The sequence below is a fragment of the Balaenoptera physalus genome, assembly GCF_965194825.1.
Source record: "Balaenoptera physalus genome assembly, chromosome: 10".
Taxonomy (NCBI): Eukaryota; Metazoa; Chordata; class Mammalia; order Artiodactyla; family Balaenopteridae; genus Balaenoptera; species Balaenoptera physalus.
Genome location: NC_138889.1, coordinates 85,681,357 through 85,702,330, shown reverse-complemented (window position 1 = coordinate 85,702,330; position 20,974 = coordinate 85,681,357). Strand labels below are relative to the sequence as shown.

The following is a 20,974-nucleotide window of genomic DNA, read 5'->3' as shown; positions in this document are numbered from 1 at the left end:
TGTGTTGTCTCCCTTCTTTCTGCCAGTGATATGAATCTCACTTATTCTCTACTTTGTATTTTTCTCCTTTGTGTGAAAATAAGGTTGGGAGGTAAACTTTCCTATTTTGAGGAGACTAGACATGCCTGTGAGGACAGACATCTGATATAAAACATACAACTTCCAAGCTTTGAGTTCTCTGTAAAATACTGAGAATGAGATTGTTAGTTCTTTACCTATAGACTCTGAATTATTTCACATTACACAGTCTTTTGTGATTCAGTGCCTGCCGTATATCAAAGACCTATGCATTTATTTCCCTTTATCACCTGCATTTGGAATTGATAGTCAAACAAAAGCCTGTAGTAATAGTCTTAGTGGTGGTAGTCCTAGTGATCGGACTAGTGTTACTAGTAGGAACGCTGGATGGGTTAGCTGTACTTTGTGAGGTCCTTGGGGGTTTAAGAAACAAAACTGATAGTTGCATAGTTTTATATTCTTCATTTTATGAATCCTTCCTTCACAGAAAGCCTGGATTTAGAAAGCAGTGTAACACAAAGCCTAAAAATGACTTATATCGAGTTGACAAATGAATCTCTAAACTTGAATATGTAGCATTGTGGAAGTGAGGAAACTTACCATTCTTCTATAAAAATAGGTAGAAACCAAAAATACATGTATGTGTTTTGTAGTGCAGATATAGGTTTTGAGTCTGGATGTTTTGTTCTTTGAAAAGGCCGCGTGAGGGTTAGGGGTGGGGAAGGGTGTGATTTCCACCTTCACAGCTGTTTGCGTGTGCAATTCCTACTCCAGCTAAAGCCCTCTTGTCCAGCGTGACGGGGACTGGAAAGTGTGCAATTAATCAAAAAGTCAGCTAAAGCGGGAAACTATAACTGTGATAAGCATGTAGCTAAATATTTTTATTTTAACTTGAAATATACAGATGTTCATGTTTTGGCCAGTCTTCTGATCTATAGCTGCCGTGTCTGAAGGCTTTTCTTTGAATATAGGCATTGTGATTCGGAATCTGCACTATCATTCTTAGGTAAATCGCACATATAGTTTATCACCTTTATCTAAAACGTATCATATTTATCACATTTCCACTTTATTTATTGGCGAGTAAGAACGAAAACTTGCTTGCAAAACAATCTGAGTGCAGAATAGTTCTAGATTATTATGATTCTTTTCCCCTCACTTTTTAAAGTGGTGTCATATACCCTCATGCAACAGTGAATTTATACAGTCTTTTAATGTTCATATCTAGTCATTTTAAGTCTCCTGGAAGTATTTTATACATGGTTTTAATAAGGTCAGTTTGGAAACTCGTTTCTCATGACAGGAAGAAGAAGGAAAGAAACTTGTTAAGGTGGTTCCTGCCATCCTCTTAGATGATTAGATGATTAGATGATTAGATGATTATGGTAAAAAAGTACAGCCGGCATAAACTAGTTTGGGGATAAAGGCACGTAACTCTGGGGTGCCGTATGTTGGAGCAGAAGTGCACAGGGGTCACCAGGGATAATTGTGACTGTTCTTAGTGCACTGAGGGCAGCAGCCAGTGTGTGTCTCGGAGGCACTAGAGAGTGTCAGTTAAAAGAGTCTAGGATTTCTGGAAAGATCTAAAACAGAAACTATGTGCGGTTTCTGTTAGTTGTTTTGTAGCTCATGACTTGCCATATGCTCTTTCAGTAGTCCTCAGATGTAAGTGTTTATTCTTATGGATGGTCTCTTTGCCTGCCTTACAAATGTTAAAAAAAAAAAAGGTCATTGGGAATTCCCTGGTTGTCCAGTGGTTAGGACTCCACGCTCTCACTGCCGAGGGCTTGGGTTCAATCCCTGGTCGGGGAACTAAGATCCCGCAAGGCACGTGGCACGGCCAAACAAAAAAGGTCATAGATACAGCTTAGTGATACAGAGCATGCATGTGTTCACAAGTCAGTGTATCTGGGTGTGTCTTTCATTTTTATTATACATAAGCCAAAATGCATTACAGAGTAAGATTCCATAGTCTGAGGTGTCTGGAAAGAACTCGAGTTTTAAGAAGGGTCCAGTCTCCTGGAAGTATTTTATACGTGGTTTTTATTTTTATTTATTTATTTATTTATTTTATTAATTTATTTTTGGCTGCGTTGGGTCTTCGTTGCTGTGCGTGGGCTTTCTTTTTAGTTGCGGTGAGCGGGGGCTACTCTTCATTGCCGCGCGCGAGCCTCTCGTTGTGGTGGCCTCTCTCGTCTTGGAGCACCGGCTCTAGGTGCGCGGGCTCTAGAGCGCAGGCTCAGTAGTTGTGGCGCACGGGCCTAGCTGCTCTGCAGCATGTGGGATCTTCCTGAACCAGGGCTCGAACCCGTGTCCCCTGCATTAGCAGGCGGATTCCTAACCACTGCGCCACCAGGGAAGCCCCTATACATGGTTTTAATAAGGTCAGTTTGGAAACTCGTCTCTTATGACAGGAAGAAGAAGGGTCAAGAAACTTGTTAAAGTGATTCCTGCCATCCTCTCTTAGTTTTCTCTGTCGGGATTAGAGCAGGTGAAGTCTGAAGTTGGCCATGCTTATAGAACACGCACTTTCCCCTTGCATTGGCACCCTGCTCCGTCACCTCAAGAGTGAGAGAAACACACCGAATGAGCAAGAACTCCGCCCACACAGGTGGACTCATCCTTCAGAAGAGTTTGTACTACTTCTGGACTGGGATAGTTCAGAGCTTCTGAAGTGTGCTTGCTTCATCAGATATGCAGTATGCAGGATTCTGCACATCCTTTTTAAAAATTTAACAAAGCTCCAATAGTGTCGGTTTTAAAAATCTCTCCTACCATATGTGTATGTTTGAATCCATCCTTTTTTAAAATGTGTGCTTGTGGTATTAAGAAAATAGGCCCGGTGTTCATAATACTGTGTGTGTATATTCTGGTGTCAAATATAGATGCCCATCAACTAGCAATAGCTGTAAAAATGAAATCTTGCACAAGCTGTGCCCTGCCTTCGCAGTCAGCAGGAGCAATGCTTTTGGGGTTGAAGAGAGGCTTTATCACCCAGGATGTGTGTGTAGGAGTCTGTTAGCTCAAGAAGTGGGGAGGGGGAGGTGCTACAAATTTTAGTATAATGCATAACGTAGAAAGAAATTTTATCCCATCATAAAGATTAGCAGGCTGTGTAATTCAATTTAAAATTGGTCGGCGTGTCCTGACCATTATAATAGCCTTTCTTTTTTTTTTGTTTTATCGCCATTCCATTATTTTAGGTCGTACACCAATGTAGAATGGAGCATACAGCTGAACCATAGAAAGTCTCCTTCTGTGGTTCTACCCATTGGAGAAATTGTTGGTGAATGCAAGAGATTATCTTAAAATGAGTTAAGAAAATGCTTGCTCAATTGAATGCCTCCTTGTTTTCTTTCTTACTTTTTTTTTTTTAACATAAAATGAATTTCTTCTGGGCAAGCAACCATTGAGAGTGAAATTCTTTTAAAAGCATTTGCTGGACACAGGGCTTGGTTCTCAAAACTCCAGCGTTAGCACTTATCTGCAGTATCATAGGCATTACTGTGCCATTGAAAACCAAGATGCAGTAGCTTATGTTAATGCAAGGCTGACAGACCCACATCTGATGGCAATTACCCATACTGGGGGGTTAATAAATGTTCTTAGAATTACTGTCTTTATTTTCTTTATTACAAGAAAAATGGGCAGCTTCCTAAGCCGTACCTCCTGCTTCTTGCTCCAGTCTTGGTGACTTGCTAATTAACTGTTTTGGTTCTAGTGCTTCATGGGCTCTGCTGAGTTTAATATTCATGTTAGGGAAATGCTAAATCCTTTGGCCAAAGTAGTAGGAAAAAACTAAATTACATTCAGCAAACATTTATCCAAGTGCTCTTTATGAACAAGAAACAAGGAGCCATAATAATAATGAGACTTGGATGCACCAGAAGAGTGTAAGGGAGATGAATGCATAATATTTTCACATCTTTTTTTTCTTCTAGTTGTAAAAGATCTTAATTTTTATCCATGTTCTTAGGGAATTTCAGCCCTGAAGCACTTTGTTAAGAAGGATCTTCAAGCCACATCCAGACTCAATGGGAAAGACATTGTGATTAGTTAGCGATGTTTGCCATGCTGTAGGATGGGGAGATGGTTACACACATACCATGTGTTTACAGGTCCTGGTTTAGTGTCATTCATCTCTTATCAAACTCATGCTCTCTGACCGTGATAGACAGAAAATTGCCATAGTGAAAATGTATACCTGCTTTATTTTAACTCTCTGGCCAATCCAGACTTTCAAGTATCTCTACTAGAAAGTTCCTGAAATGACTGTGACCTTGGCTTGGTGGGATTTTTAACTTTCTTTCACATTGTAGGCAGTTTCATGTCTGTTGCTAGAGGTTCTTGGTGTATCGTGGGGCAAGTTGGGGCCATTATGTGAATCAGGCAGTCAAGAAGACAAGAAAACACAAAACTGTTTGTGTTCTATGGGATTTAGGAAGCAGATTAATTTTGGTTTATGATCCTAATCTATAAAGAATCAAGGTTATCTAATCACTCTGATAGGAGTTAACTTTTGAGCTTTTTGCATACTTACTTAAAAGGGAGTTAATAGACCAACTCAGTTTATTATGTCCCCCAAATCTTGGGCAGCTCACTTTTCTCCAGTTCCCTATCTCCTAAAACTGACTGCTTATCCCAGGTAGGTGGTTAAAAATTCAGATTCTTGGAATCTAGCTCAGACATACTGAATCAGATTCTCTACTGGTGAGTCTGAATAATTGGAGTTGTAATGAACTCCTCTGTGGCTTTCCTGCCAGTCCAGTGCCACCATTCTCACTTATGACAGTGTCCCATGGTCAAGTTCAGGGATACGTTCTGCAAACTCTCATCACCCTTAACAATAGGCCATTCTTTTCCATTGTGATCTCTGTTTAATTCAGTTACCTCATCTGTAAAAGGGGATAATAGTTCTCACTCCATAAGGTTGTTCTAAGGATTAAGTAGGTTAATGTATAAAGTTTTTTAGGGCAGAGCCCAACAGAGGGTGAGTGTTTTGTGTGTTAGTTCTAAGCCTCATAATGGTCATCATCATTTGATTTTGTTTACAGTTATCAGGATCCCTTACTAGGCTGTTGTAAGGAGGAATAGAAGGTATACAAACAGTATTGTTTGGGAGGAAGATTATTAATTAAACATGTGGACATATAAACATAGTGAGTTGCATCGGTTAGGAGGCTTTTGGCTGCAAGAAACAAAATAGCTTAAACAACAAGGGGCTTGTTATCTCATACAACAAGAAGGTTGGGAGTAAAGCATTTTTCGGGATCTGGTAGTTCAGGGATTCTTTCAGTCTTCCTTTCTCCGCTTCTCATATGCTATTAGTCTTGCTACTAAGGTTGGAAAGTAACTGTTGAAGTTCCAGGCATAGAATGAAGGCATGACAATGTTCAGAGGAAGAAGAGGGCCATTTCCTCTTTGTATTGTCTCTTTGTACAGGTGGTGACCCTTTCTCAGAAGCCCGTCAGCCGATTGGCCTTCATGTCTCATTGGCTAGGACTGGGTGACATGCACCTTTTTAAACCAATCACTGGCAAGGGAAATAGAACTGCTGATTAATCAAGATCCACTTGCCTGGGTCTTCTAAGAATAGGCCCTTCTTTCTTGAGCACATGGCTTTGGGGGGTGGGAGGGGGGCAAGAGGGATGAATATATGAACAAAATTGGAGGCTCTGCTATCTTGGAAAGCTGGGGTGAGAATTTGAATAGACCATCAACATTGTCTGCTTCATGAGTCAAATAATGAAGGATCTTTGGATGGCACCTTGGAGAGAGTCACCTACTATTTTCCTAGAATAGAGTTCATTTAGTATGACTTACTGTAATTCAGGAGACAGCTGTTGTGGCATGGCAAGCTGGTGACTGAGACAGCCTTGTGTAACACTTAAAATGTCATGCTTATCACCTGTTTCCTATTTTCATCTTGAAATTTTTTACTTTTCTCTTTTCCTTTTCCTTTGATTATTCTTCTCTTTTCTTTCTTCTGTTTCATCTCTTGCCCTTTGCATGGAACAACTACCAGGTCCCATATATTAAACAGGATGATTGGCTTCTAGTCACCTATGTCTCTTTCCAGTAGAAATGATGTCCAGAGAGAAAATTCCTGTTATGCAGTCAGATTCCAAAACTTTGAGAGGCTCAACCCATAATCGTGTATTATGTTTGATGGCTGGCTGTTCAGAGTAGTTTAATCTTCTTTCTTTCTTACCCATCTAAACTTGACATGTCAAGATTCTTAACGATAGCACAGGGAGTATCCTTTTAATAATCCAGATGAATTAGTTGTCACCATCAGTTGGTCATCAAGAGATGGAAAGACCCTTGGTTGGAATCTGAACCCACTGATATAGGGTAGCAAGGATGCCTGTTAAACCCTCAGTAAAAGAGACATGCATAGCAGTCAAAGCCTGGCAAAAGCAAAAGTAAAAGTAAGAACAAACAGAAATGAATGATATCATTGTTCAGTTCTAGTGGTTTTGAGCTCATTTTCCTTTATAGGTGAATTAGCCTGAACCATGGATTGACTGAGGACTCCCTCTGCCTCTGGACAAGAACGAAAGTAGGACAAGAGGCCTCCAATACCCCTCTTGCTAGGGTCATGTTGGCCACTGAGATCTTACCTAATTGCTAGAAGATGCAAAGAAAAAGTGGAAGTGAGAAAAGAGAATATTTTTCCTTAAGATCATGGCCCACTCAGACCTAGAGAATCAGAGTCTCCCAGGAGGGAGCCTGGAATCTGATTTTTTTTTTTAACTCCCTACCTAATTCAGGACATCAGACAGGTTTGGAAACCACTGGCCTAGAGTAACTATCTCAGACCTTATACTGATTAAATGGTTTGCACAATCTGACTTCTAGGGCAGTGATTTTTCAGCCGTGCTGCAAGGGGCTAGCAATGGGGGCCAAGGGGGCAGAACTTTACCTCTCGCCCCTCACCTTCAGGCTCTCTTCAACCACAGCAGACGCATTTTGAGTCTTGTTCTTTAATTCAAGCTTCTTTATAAACTTTTCTTTGAACAAAGTTTTCCCTTCGCTCCACTTGCTCCACCACACAACAAACAAAAACGATCTGCTTCTGGACCAAGACACAGGCTGGTACGACTTCCTGTAAAGCCTTGTCCACGGCATCTTTGGAGAGCTGAGAGAAATCCTATTAAGGCCTTGAAGGTCTGAGGTTGCATGAATAGAACATGGAAAGTCAGTGGTGGCCAAGTAGCATGACCATGGCGGGGGTGGAGCAGAGCCCCTGTCAGGAGTCAGCCCTAGTCATCCCCTCCCCCAGGTCTCCTGCGGCTCAACGCCACTCAGCACAGTCTTCGCGAGACAGTCTTACCTCCTGTTTGACATCCCTTCAGTTAAGCCATCATGCTATAGTAAACCTCAACTACCCAGAGCCCAGTTCCCTATAATAATGAGGATTTTTAAGATGACAAAGGTAAAGCCTAAGAAAATAAGCAAATACATCAGCTTTGTTGAACTGCTCCCAACCACCCCCAGACCGCAGCAATAACTAACTTGCAGGACATGCGCACATCTAGCCCAATCTTGTACCTTTTTACCTCCTGCATGGCTGCTTCACCATCAGGTCCTGAGTATGCTTGTCTTCCTGGGGCAGGAAGTTGAATAAACACGTTTTAGAAATATTTTCGATCACAAGAGTAAGTTTAAAAAAATATTCTCAAGTTAATTTTCCGCTAATTGACAATAGAAGATGGGTGTTCTCATGAAAATTGAGATCTTAAAGGAACCATGTGGTTGATATACTCTTCTAAACATTGCGTGCACGCGCGCGCGTGCGTGTGTGCATGTAAGCATGCATGAATGTGCTTCCTGCCTCCTTACATTATGTTACACATGATCAGGGAAGTCTATTTCTTATGTATCTTAACTTATTATTGATAAAGGGCTGGGCAGACTGAAAATGTCCACTGATCTCCCTCAAAGACACCATCCTTGATTGCCATATCTCAGTAGATTTCCTCTGTTTTTCTCTGTCATAGCACCTGCTAATTCCCTTCCTAGCACTTACCATAATCTGAGTTACGTTAGTGGATATTTACGGCTTTATTGTCTCTTACTCCCAGCTGAGTTTAAGCTCCATAACAGCGGAGACCTTTTCTGTTTTGTGCATCATTACGTCAAGCACACTGCCTGTCATACACTAGGACCCCAGGGAATAGTTGTTGACTGTTGTAGGGAGACTGATCATTCCATGGGCATTCGGGACCCTATTTCATTATCAGATCTCATCCTAACTTTGAGAGGGTCAGGGATCTAATGAGATTTAATGGGATCTAATAGGACTTCTTTCCCCCAGGGCTGCTGGATTAGGAAATCAGGTTGTGACCCGACTTTGCAAGAGCTTTGAAATGAGCCCAAAGGGAAAGGAAACCACAAAGTGGGTGAATCTAAGAATGTGGCATTTAAAGTGAAATGCCACACTACAGAGTTAAAAAGTGAGAAGAGACGAACCCAAATAATTGAAATCTGGCCAGACCTTCCTAGTAAGGAATCAACTTTACAGTCTTTGGATGGGTTTGAATAGCAATAGTTGTAGTTCTCTGTTGTGGGGAATTGTTAGACCCTGCAAAAATATCTTCTTTTCCTACTACTGTATCTAATCTCCAGTTTCTGGCCAAAACACTCCAAAAGAATTCATTTTAAGAAAGTAGTCTTTTTCAAAAAAATTTGACTGCCATTTTCAGCATTTAAGAATCAATGATACTGCTTTTACCTCCCACTCTGAAGAGAATAATCCTAGTGAAAAATGGTAGTATTTCAGAGACAGGCAGACATGAAATACCATGGTTGAGATGAGCCTATGTGTTATAAAAATATCAATCTAGAAAATCTTTTGCTCAGAGCCTTGAGAAATCATCTTGGTATTTTATATGAAAAAGGGGTGCTGAATTGGCTGAGAGTCAACAAATATAGCTCCTTAGCTACTGAAGGAAAAAAATAAGTAAAAATGGCGATGTTGCTCTCATGGAAGATCTTTACTGTTGGGTTTCATTAAAGATGCTTCAGCAATAGTGTCCGAAACAGAAGAAAAGTTTAGAAGGATAGCAGCTGGATTCAGAGCAGTCATTTCTTTTCTTTTTCTTTTTTTGTTTAAGATTTTTTGATGTGGACCATTTTTAAAGTCTTTATTGAATTTGTTACAATGTTGCTTCTGTTTGATGTTTTGGTTTTTTGACCCTGAAGCATGTAGGATCTTAGCTCCCCAACCAGGGATCGAACCCACACCCCCTGCATTGGAAGGCGAAGTCTTAACCACTGGACCGCCAGGGAAGTCCCAGAGCAGTCATTTCTATTAAGTTACTCTCTGATTTAAGCTCACAGTTAAGGTGGCTAAACAGATGCCCTTATGGATCAAATGAAAGAAAATAATCTTAAACTATAAGAGTAGAAATTTAAAAAAGAACAGGAAAGAGTATCCCAACAATAAACTCTGTGCAGTCCTGAGTGTCCATGAGATACGAAGAAATTAGTGGCCATATGCCTGGGGGTTATTGGTTGGTCCTTGCAGGTAGTGGCAGATTGATTTTAGTCAGGATTCATGATTGTAGGCACCGTCTTCAGAAAACTCTCTTGGTTTTTCAGAACCTGAGTTCCCTAATCTTTAAAGCAGATCATTTAAATGATCTCCAACTCAAAAACTCTGACCCTGCCATTGTATGATGTGGTAGAAGAGGAGAGGATTGGTCTGCGAAATAAGGAGTTTCACCTTGCACAAACTCACTGGGTGACCTGAGTCATTTAACCTTGCTGGTTCTTAGTTTCTTGTTCCATGGAAGGAATGATTCTGATCTCAGAGGACTTGCCTAGGTTGGAATCTCAGCGAGCCTGGAATTAGAGGATAAGAGGTCAGGAGCACCCTGCTGCCTCTTGATCTTCTGTTGGAAGCAAAAGGAAAAAGCTGGCCCTACAAGTATGTTAGCCTGGATTCTTTCATCTGACCCAGTGACTTGGGGGCCTGAGAAGATGCACACACATGTCCTGTTTGGCTTGGTCAGTAGACTCATTCGTGAAGAGTGGCCTCTGCAAAGCCAGCTGTCAAAACATCAGTGATTTGCCTGAGAGGCCTAGGAGTGAAAACGTTCAGATGAAGGGATACAATGAAGAAGAAATACAGGCACCTTCCTCAAGTAATGAATGGCTGTTGCATTAACTTCACTATTGATTATCTCCTCTGAGCTCCCAATACAATGAAGAAGAAATACAGGCACCTTCCTCAAATAATGAATGGCTGTTGCATTAACTCCACTATTGATTATCTCCTCTGAGCTCCCTAATCCTGGGAACAAAGGCTGGAAAAATCTTTAAACGAATAGTATTAATCACGCAACAATAGTAATTCCCTTCTCTTTTGAAATTGAAGCATTATTTGCCTGATGTGTATAGCTTATTCATTCATTTATTTGTCCATTTATTTGTTCACCCATTCAACAAATTTGACTCCTTACTATGTGCAGACCAGTCTCTTTGCTTCCATCTGCCTTCCCCAACAAAAAGTCCCCTTATAACTGATTTTTAAAATCAGATTTGGTTTCTCAATGACAAATGAATAGAATATCTTGTGATGGATATAACTGGTGCCATCTTAGGATAAAATAAAAATAGGATTTGTCACACTTTAAGGCCATCTGGAATCCAAAACTGAGATACTAGCTACTCATATTCACATTATCCTTAACCAGGATAAAATTATTTCTTCATTCATTCATTTGATAAATAATTATTGAAGCCTGCTGGGAATGCAAAGAGGAATAGAATAGAGTCTGACCCTCCTGAAGTCTGTAGTCAAGTGGGAAAGAGAGCCCTGTAGACAGATTCTTCGTTCTATGAACTGCAAGCACTTGGCAAGCTCAGAGCCCAAAATACGAGTGGAGGGGTGACTAATGGGGGCCAGGTCACAAAGAGTTGTACACATCACACAAGGAGTTTGGCTTTTTGTCTATAGGCAATAATAGGGAGTCTAGGAGGATTTTAACGTGCGTGATTGTGTAAGTGAACGGAGGAATATATGCGATCAGTTTTCTATTCTGATAAGATCACCTTAGCATTAGTGAGTAGGATGGATTAAGCCTTATAAGAAGGTATATTAGTTTGCTAGGGCTGTCAACAAGATACCACCGACTGGGTGGCTAAACAACAGAAATTTATTTTCTCACGGTCTGGAGGCTAGAAGTTTGAGATCAAGGTGTCTGTAGGTTTACATTCCCCTGAAACCTCTCTCCTTGGCTTTCAGATGGCTGCCTTCTTGCTGTGTCCTGACATGGTTCTCCTCTGTGCGTACACATTCCTGGTGTCTCTCTGTGTGCCCGTATTTTTTTTTTTTTTTTTCTTATAAGGACATCAGTCAGATTGGATTAGGGCCCATCCTATGGCCTCGTTTTAACTTAATTACCTCTTTAAAGACCCTATCTTCAAATACAGTCACATACTTGAAGTACTGGGGGAGAGGGCTTCAACATAAGAATTTTAGGGGGACACAATTCAGCCCATAAAAGGAGCAAACCAAAAGGTAGGGAAATCCACACCTTGTCAGAAGGCATGGATGTGTGCGATAAGGGACAGAAATGGACATGTATTTTAATGACCACTTTAAGGCTAAAGCACTATGTATTCACTTGACTTCAAATGTTCAAGAATAGGGACCCTCATAGAACAAGACCACCTGTGCTCTTTTTTTTTTTTTTTTCATTTTACTGTCTTGTTGCAAACAGTGTTCCACAGACATGGTATGTTCTCCAGCTGTGGCCTGATTATCTGGATTCCTTAAAATATTTAATTGAATCATTTAAATGAGAGCTTTAAAAAACACCTTATGCTTTAAGCATACTACTTATGAGAAAACAGATTTAAGAAGACACAATGCAAATTTGTCTCTTGAACTGTAGCTTTAAGATGCTGGGGGCTAGATCTCAAGAAACTAGTAAACTGTAATGTCTCAGTCCATTCAGGCTGCTATAACAAAATACCACAGACTGGGTGGCTTATACGCAACAGAAATTTATTTCTCACAGTTCAGGAGGCTGGGAAGTACAGAATCAAACATGGTTGAGTTCTGGTGAGGGCCCTCTTTGTGGTTCATATATGGTGTCCTCTTTCTGTGTCTTCACATGGTGGAAGGAGCAAGGGAGTTCTGTGGCTTCTCTTTTATGAGGGCGCTAATCCCATTCATGGGGCGTCCACCCCCACCCACATGACCTAATCACTTCCCAAAGGCTGCACCTCCAAATACCATCACATTGGGAATTTCAATATATGAATTTTGGGGGGACACAAATCTTCAGACCGTAACATGTGGGTAAAGAAGAAAAATATAGAAAGTGAAATAGACCTCCAACTCTACTTCCTGGAACCTTGGGCCCCAAGGGCCATGATGGACTTTCCAGAAATCCTTTCTTCCTGAGAAATTATACTACGTATTTTGTACTGCTTCATCCCAAAGGGGAGGCTTGGGGCATTAGGCCACAAAGCTCTTCCCAAGAGAAGAGGTCAGAGACTGTTGGAACTAGTGTTTCAATGAAACCAAAACCTTATCAGCAGGAGACTTCATGATTTCATACTACCCAGCAAGTCTTCTTTGTAGCTTCCGATTATCTGGAGTTCTTAGTAGAAAATTTTGCCAGCTGAGGGGTGGGGGAGAAGCAAAAATGGAAGAGGAAATGAATGCGATCTCCGTTCTCTCCATCTCATCACTGTCACTATTGATCAAAATAACCTTCCCTGAGAGATTTCTTTTAAATTTTTACCCTTGGAAGGCTTCATTAAAATTTTGAAATATAAAATGGGAAAAGTCGATTTTATTGGATCCTAAATTTTGCTCTATGTGGCTTCCTGTCCAGAGTGCAAATTATTAAAATTGACATAGGATGTGTGTGCAAGGTAATATCATTTTTTGTAGACTCTTTTCTAAATTTCAAGATATCCATAGAGTGGATTAGATTATATAGCGAGTGGGTACTCTGAAAAGAAAATAGAATTGTGTATTGATGCCTTCAGAAATATTATTTGATGGCAATAAAATATTCTCTGAGATTCCCTTCAGAGGGGAGAAAATGGAGTTTGTTTGCAGTAATTGCATTTTCTAGCATTTGCTCTCACACTTTCCAATATAAGCCGATTGGAGCCTGTGATTTGGTTTTGCTTATTGGCAAAAGTACCATGTAAATTCATCTGTGATGCATTTAAAGAAGATGCTTTTGAAAGTTTGGAAATTGAGATGGCTTTTTCTTATTAGATTTCAAAAGTATTAGGGTTCATTTCTATATTTTAGTCTAATGTAATATCAGCCAAATATGTTCTTTTTCAATTTAGTTTTAATCAAGTTCTAGAAGACCATTTTCATCTAGCCCCAGTGGCGCTGTTAAGGCAGAGATTTTATTTCCATTGTCAACCCTCTGTTCTGGCTTCTGTGGACCAGCCCCTTGGAATCACTGCACACTGAAATCCTGCATTCATCTGCCCAAACATTGTTTCAGCATGCAAAAATCATAGTAGTTATTACAAAAAGATTTTTTTTATTATTACTTGTGGGGGTAAAGTGGGGAGGGAATCTAAAAAGCCTCTAAAATTGTTATTATTTTTTAAAGCAGATGGCCTTTATGCCAGAGTTATTTTTATTTGATTTTTTTACCATACTTAATGGTTTAAAATGCACACACATAGGATTTGTATTTGTTCCTCTAATTATTCAGTAGAGTAATTGCCACTTGTTTTGTAATTATTGCTGGAAGGAACACCTTTTTCTTAGTTGCTTTTTTAAAGGCTTTGTGGGGAAAAAAATCCCAACATATTGTTTTTCAGCTCACCATAGACTTTGTCAGTCAACACTACTAGTTTGTTAAAGATACTCATTGAACACTCTTTTAAGATGGTAAGAAGTAGGAGATGAACCCCTTATCTCGAATGAAGTTACAATGCAGAACAAAGACAGGATAAAAATAATGATAATAATAATCGTCCTTTATGTGTCAGTTTTATATGAAGTTCTTTATCAATCTCACTCAGTCTGCATGGCCACTCTGTAATATGGGTTGTGCAATTATCCTTATTTTTTCTGATGAGTAATATGAAGGTTAAATAGCATGTTTTGAGTTTCAGTTTCTCAGGTAGTAAGTGACAGAATCAGAAACTTGGTCCCGAATCTGTCTGACTCCAAAGCCCATGATCTCTCCATTATGCTATTATTTCTACATTCTGTTATGCTCCAGTGATATAAACATGTACATGGCTGGTTGAGATGAGACTTGACAATGTTGTTACCAATTCTTCCTGTGACTATCCAGTGAAATCCTGATTTGGATCCAGTTTTCTGAAACTTGAGGAAATCGACTGAAGGGTCTTTAGGAGATAGTCTGATTGTTTCAGATCAGATTTGTTGTATGGCGTATCAATCTTTCTCAACAAGCCAAGGCTCTCATTTGTAAGGAAGAGGTTGGACAAAATAAACAGTGAAGAGACTACCCATGGTTCCAGTTACATAGGCAGATGGTAATACTCAAGTATAATTGGAGCCATGCTTCCTTGGACAGTTACCATCACGGCTTTACATATAGAACATGCCATGTTGGTCTGGGTAGCAACTTAGAGGTACTCAGTTGGGAAACAAGGAGGAGATTGTCATTCATCTTTAATACCTTGTGGTAGTAAAGTGTATGAATGTGTGTGTGTGTTTGTGTGCGTGTGTGTGTTTAAGTCACAGAAAGCTGTGTTGGAATAAGGTTATGGTTGAGACGAGAATGCATGCAAACAAGTTGCTGCTGAGCAGCAATCAAATCTCTGAGATGTTTTCAGGTCCATAATAATTATGGGTACTAATGGCCTTGTGGTTTACACTTCTTAGTCACGTTACCTGTCATCAGTGCCATATACTGGTGACTACTCGGGTCCAGAGGGAGGTCTGCTTTCCTGGGTGAGGGATGGACTTTTGTCTCCTTTGTGGATTAAGGCTTATAACATCTCCTGATGCCTTGTGATTCTTTTTATGGCGGAGGCTGAAGAGGAGGAGGGAGCATTTCAGCTGTGGCTTCTTAACACTAGCCCTAATTCCTGCAGCAGACCACTGGGCGTTCACTCAGCATTCCTTACTTGCTCCTGGGTTTCCGGCTCAGCCTTGACATTATTGTAATATAGTTTTCTGTGTTTAATATTTCTTAGACTTGGTTTCCCATTGCAAGCATGGAAGAAACCCTAATGCATGAGTTTCAGAGGAGAAGGTAGCAGTCTGAACCTGCTGTGTGGCTCCATCAGCAAGTGTGAGTATTAACGTTAGAGCTGTCAGGACTTGTGAAAATTAATGGAGCCTGACGGGGGACAGACTGAGGTCAGAGACGGAGCTTGCCCTGATTGAATGTTTCTGGTGGCTTTGCAGCCGAGGCAAGTGAGTGCAAACCGTGGAGCCGAGAGGGAGTGCAGGAGGTCCATTCATTCATTTAACATGTAGGCGGTGGGCACCAAATATGTGTCAAGCACTTTTCTAGGTGCTGGGAGCACAGCAGGGAAAGGTGGGCTCTACCTGCTTCTAGCTTCAGAGCCCTCTCCCTGCCTCCAGGCTGGACTCAGCCTTTCTCTGCTATTGACCCCCAGCAGTCATCAAGGAAGGAATTTATTAATTTATTTTAATTTTTATTGCAGTATAGTTGATTTACAATGTTGTGTTAATTTCTGCTGTACAGAAAAGTGATTCAGTTATACGTATATATATTCTTTTTCATATTCTGTTCCATTATGGTTCATCACAGGATATTGAATGTAATTCCCTGTGCTATAGAGTAGGACGACCTTGTTGTTTTATCCATCCTGTATATAATAGTTTGTATCTGCTAATCCCAAATCCCAATCAAGGAAGGAATTTAACTGACACGTCTCCTTAGTCCATCCCAGAGCCTCATAGTTCTTCCATCCTCATAGCCATTGGTTTTTTTTTTTTTCCTTCCATCCTCCTGCAAAATTTTCTGCTTGGCCAATTTTCAAGCCCAAGTTATTCTTATTTAGTCCTCAGTGGAATAGAGAACCTTCAAGAGTTTAAACATTTCCCTCTCTGCTGGAGTCATGATATTAAAATATAATAATAATTTTAAACAGAAAAAAATGCCTTCTATTATCCACCTTGGGGCTATAACAAGGTCCCTTTATAACATTGGCATTAGGGAACATCTACAGTGCCCCACACAGACCAAAGATTTCAGAAATGTGATTGAATTGCAATATATCTCTTTTGTGTATAACAGTCCATGATAATAGGTCTGAGTATATATCTGTTTTATTCTTTTTAATCTCAGAAAGTTCATTTTTTCTAGCACATTGGCAAGGGAAGGTGAGCCTGAAGGTTGTGCCCTGTGAGTTGTATTTTCCTGGGCATCTGGGAGCCATTGCAGGTTCTTCTGACTTGTTATCTCTGTGTTGTTTTCTTCTTGCTACATAGTGAGCTTTATTTTATGTGAGTGATATGCCAGAAACATTTTTGGTTTCCTCATATATTTTCAAAGTCTGGAATTTAGTAGTATGGAGGGGAGTGTGCATAGAGATTGGAGATATTTAAATCAATTTGTCACCTTCGTATAAGTAGGTTTTCCTTTACCCAGGAAACCCAGCAAGCCATGTTAGCTTTGGGATGATCTCCTTCACAAAGAACTACTATTGTACTCTGGGTTTTTTCCCCCTGGGTTTATAGCAGAAATAAATAGGAGATAGCAGTCAGTTAACCTTGCCTGTCAGATCCCTGATAAAAATTGGGCATGGTGAAGGTGGTATTTGTCATAAGTCACAACCTGATGGCCATTTTGGTTGCCCCTATTTCCCATACTCCCCGTTCATGACGAATAAAGAATATGGGGCAGGAGCCAACTCCTGGTAGGTGGCAGGCAGATTCCCAGGAAAAGAAAGTATTCTGGAATGACCTTGGATTCTGATCTGACATGAACTTGAGTTTTCGAGAGGAATACATTCTATAATGATTTTAAAAAATAGGTTGCAGTTGTGTGATAATTTTGAGGAACATTAACTTTTATTGGTGGGTGTGGGGCAAGCTAGCAAGGAATCGTGTTTGGCCAGAGGAGTGCTTATATATGTTTATTGTAAAATGCTGATACACACATGCCCCGGTCCTCACCACTCTCTCTTACTTCTACCTAGCTCAGTTCACATTTTTGTCTTATTTCTCTGGTCCCTGTAGACATTTTAGTTTATTACCTTGGACTTCTATTCTACCGTCAAAGCCTCATCTTATTTCTCATAATACAGTCAACAAGTTTTTAAATTCTGGGACTCTGCATGACAATGGACAAAGGAGCTTTTTTTCCTTCTTCTCAAGTCTATGACCTTCCCTTCCTTGGGTAGGCTCCCAAATTCTTCTGGGAGCTAGTGGGTAAGAAATTACACCCACAGCTGCAGTAACATTTGGGGAATGCCTAAATTGAGCCAGCATGTGTGGTATGAGGAGGACTCACGTAAGAGATAGGTCTTAAGCCAAAGTCCATGAGGCTGTTACAAATTTGGGCTCACCTCCACTTAGAGGGGTGGGATAGGGAGGGTGGGAGGGAGACGCAAGAGGGAGGAGACATGGGGATATATGTATATGTATAGCTGATTCACTTTGTTATACAGCAGAAATTAACACACCATTGTAAAGCACTTATACTCCAATAAAGATGTTAAAAATAAATAAATAAATAAATCATGTGTCAAAAAAAAAGATTTGGGCTCACCTGACAGAATACTAGCAGGGGAGGCAAAGAGCTTTTCTTGTCCCACTTTTGCCACCAGCTTGACTTGTGACTTTGCTTAGCAAGTGACAGCACCTCTCTGGCACTCACTCTCTTCATTAGTAAAATTGAATTGGATACATCACTGATTTTTCTTTTTAATATTTTTAAGCCAGGGCTAACTTTCTTCGAATCAAATCTTTCCCCAAGTCGTAAAATAAAGGAAAGCAGTGCTGCCATGGTGAACATGGGAGCAGGGCCCTCCCCTCCGCCCTTGTCTCTTTCCTCACATCGCCCTGCTCCAGCCCCGGGGAGGGTTACAGAGCACAGCTTTCAAATCGCTCAGGGTGTGAAACATGGGAGCCGCTTTAAGTGACACATTAAATGTCCGGAGTTTGGGAAGGAAGGGAGGCTGACCTTGACACAATCTGCTGTGTGTCTGCTTTAAAGTTGTCACGGCTTTATCAGACATGTGCATAGCCGAAGATCTTAGTTTTTCTTTTTCTGTTCCTCTCTGTATACTCATCGAAGAGTACCTTCATCTGATTCTATGAAGATATTAGGGGTATTCCAAATGAGTAGTCACTCTTGAGAGAAATAGAATCTGGGTGTTACTTATCACAGGTTATACTATTCGTTTGTGAATGAGGGACTGATCCTGGCCCATTTTTTGGCAATCAGTAAATGTTAGAAGAGATGGGTAACTGGATGTTAGAAGGAGGAAAGAAGTGATGTGTTGAGGGCACACACTTTCAAGGTTAGAAGCATCTCGACAGAGGCAGCTAGGTTTGCACTGTGTATAGGTTGAAGACCTCATAGGTCCACTCACCATCACCTCAGATCCAGATATCTTAATGACCCTAGTAACGTTTTTGTTAATTTGAAGGATACATTGGACCATGCCAGTTTCTGCCTTTGGAAAATCGAAGTTTTCTTTTTCATCTCCAGATGCTTTTCTTTGAAGGCAATGACATTGTGCAATGTGACCAGGGAGTGATCCAATTTGTGGATAAACTAATATTTTCTTGGTTGGCAACTGGGAAGGGCAATCATTATAATAATTATTATAACACAGCTAATATATACTGAGTGATGATAAAGTGTGAGAAACTGTGCAAATCTTTACATGCAGTATATTGTTTAATGTGCATCAAACTTTAGGGGTAGTATTATTATTTCCCCCCCATTTATATTTGAAGAAACTGCAGTTTAAAAACAGTGTATTGGAGAATATTTGGCTAGACTGGGTTGGAGATGCTTCCTCATTTCACTACTGAAGTTCTGGAAAGAGAATTCCAGAAGCTTGCAGCTGGTAGGCCAAATTAGATGTATTAGAATTGGCTCCCAACTGTGTTTGTTTGTTTTTAATTGAACTAGCAATTCAGGAGGGCTTAAACTTGGAGGACAACCCAGTACTGGTTTAAACCTTGTCATATAGCTCAAGATGACAAGCCCATTCCTGGAATTCTTTGTAGGAAGTTCCTGATAAGTCTTGCAGAGGTTCATTCATTCCTTCAACAGATACTTATTGTGTGCCTGCCATTTGGGGAGGTATTGAACTGGGTACTTTGGGTCAAACAAGGAACCACAAGCCACAATCCATGCCTTCAAGGACCTCACAGTCTAGGAGGAGACAAGTCACATGCAAAGGGTAAAACTAAAAAAATGGAGTAAAATAATAAAGTGCACTGATTATTTACTCCATACCACACATGTGCTTTAGAAGCTTTATGTCATTTTATCTTGAACACAACCTATGAGGTGGATGCAGTTATTATTGGAGTGTTGCTAACGCACCATAGAGAACATAAGGGCTCTGTCCAAGGTCATACAGCTAACATGTCGTGAAGCCTGCAGAGGCCCCACTCTTACCCTCTTGCTGCCTCCACAGTTTAATTTGTAATAAAATTTAAAAATTTGAAAATTAAATCGCAGAGAATAGAAGTGTGACACATGCAGTAAGAAAATATTAAATAATATTCATAGAAGTAAAGATGAAGAGGGAGAGTGTCATGGGTCAGCTGAGAATGAGGTGGGACGCAAAGGGAGTTGAGGAAGAAGAGAGGAAAGGAAATACCGCAGAGGGAGGGGGAGAAGGCAGAGTCCAGCATCACTAATCCAGGAAGAGATACTTTGTCACACAGGGATGTCACTGCGGAGATATCCATGGAGATGAGGATGGAGAAAAAGCCTTGGCTTTGGTTTTTAGGAGGTTTTTATTGACATTCAGGGAAGCTTTTGGAAGAGTACAGAAACAGAGGCAGATTGCATTGGGTAAATTCTGAGTAGCCATTTATGTCTAAGTTGCTAATTCTAATAGTAGGGTGCCCCATCAGGCAACACAATCGTGATTAAGTGGGCCAAGGTGTGAGAAGGAACAGGGAATGAGGAGGTCTGCAGCAGACTGAGGTCAGTATTGCCTGATTTTTTATCTTCCAAAAGAAGCCAGAAACCCTGAATTTTTCGAGTGATATTTCCTGATTTCTAAATGTTAGTTCAACTAAGAAAATAAAATAAAACACAGTTGAGGGCCCACTATAATACATCTGTGGGCTGAATTTGGCATACCAGCTGCAAGCTTCTAGAATCCTCCTTCCAGATGTTTAGAAGTAAAATGAGGAAGCATCTCAAAGAAGAAGTAAGGTTAGGGATGGTTTAGGATTGCATTTGAGGAGTGTGTGTGTGTGTGTGTGTGTGTGTGTGTGTGTGTGTGTGTGTGTATGTGAGTGAGTGAAGAGCTGCTTGTTTTTATTTTCTTGGGGTGGGTAAACATAAACTCACTAAGAAGGAGAAATAAAGAGACCCAGAATATTATAGAGAGATGTCTGAAAAATTAAAGTGCCAGTGGCAGGAAATGGATTAAAAGGCCAATTATTAGAAAGATGAGAAGATGTAAACAGTGATTGGAAAGTGAAGAGAAGGAAATGAAGAGAGTCTATCTTGAGGTGAGGACGTATTGTATGCTAAGTGCAGAGTCAAAAGGAGCCTGGAACCTAAAGAGGAACTTGGAAAAGTTTTGTGATAGCGGCTTAAGGAATAGGCAGTGGCAAGAGTATAGGATGATTAGAATTGTAGAATAACAGTGAGGACCCAGCTGACTTCCATTATCCATTAGTTTTAAGTGAGCATCTATTTATGTGATACAGTGAGGTGATACAGATACAATAGGAAATACAGATTTGAATAAGACTTAATTGCTGCCTCCAAGAGCTTATCGTCTTACTTATGATCAGTAGCTC

At 40.4% G+C, this 20,974-nt stretch overlaps 1 protein-coding gene across 13 annotated transcripts in view; it reads left to right on the top strand.

Annotated features, from left to right (window-relative positions):
• The window catches only part of MPPED2 (metallophosphoesterase domain containing 2), a 173,109-nt gene that overhangs the window by 63,970 nt on the left and 88,165 nt on the right, over positions 1–20,974 (top strand). For 3 of the 13 annotated variants that reach the window (XM_082476726.1, XM_082476736.1, XM_082476725.1), the window contains one exon: positions 15,190–15,287. The exons of the other annotated variants lie outside the window; for them this stretch is intronic. The gene's annotated coding sequence lies outside the window, so the exon portion shown is untranslated. The remainder of the gene's footprint in view (positions 1–15,189; positions 15,288–20,974) is intronic. 13 annotated transcript variants of the gene reach the window in all.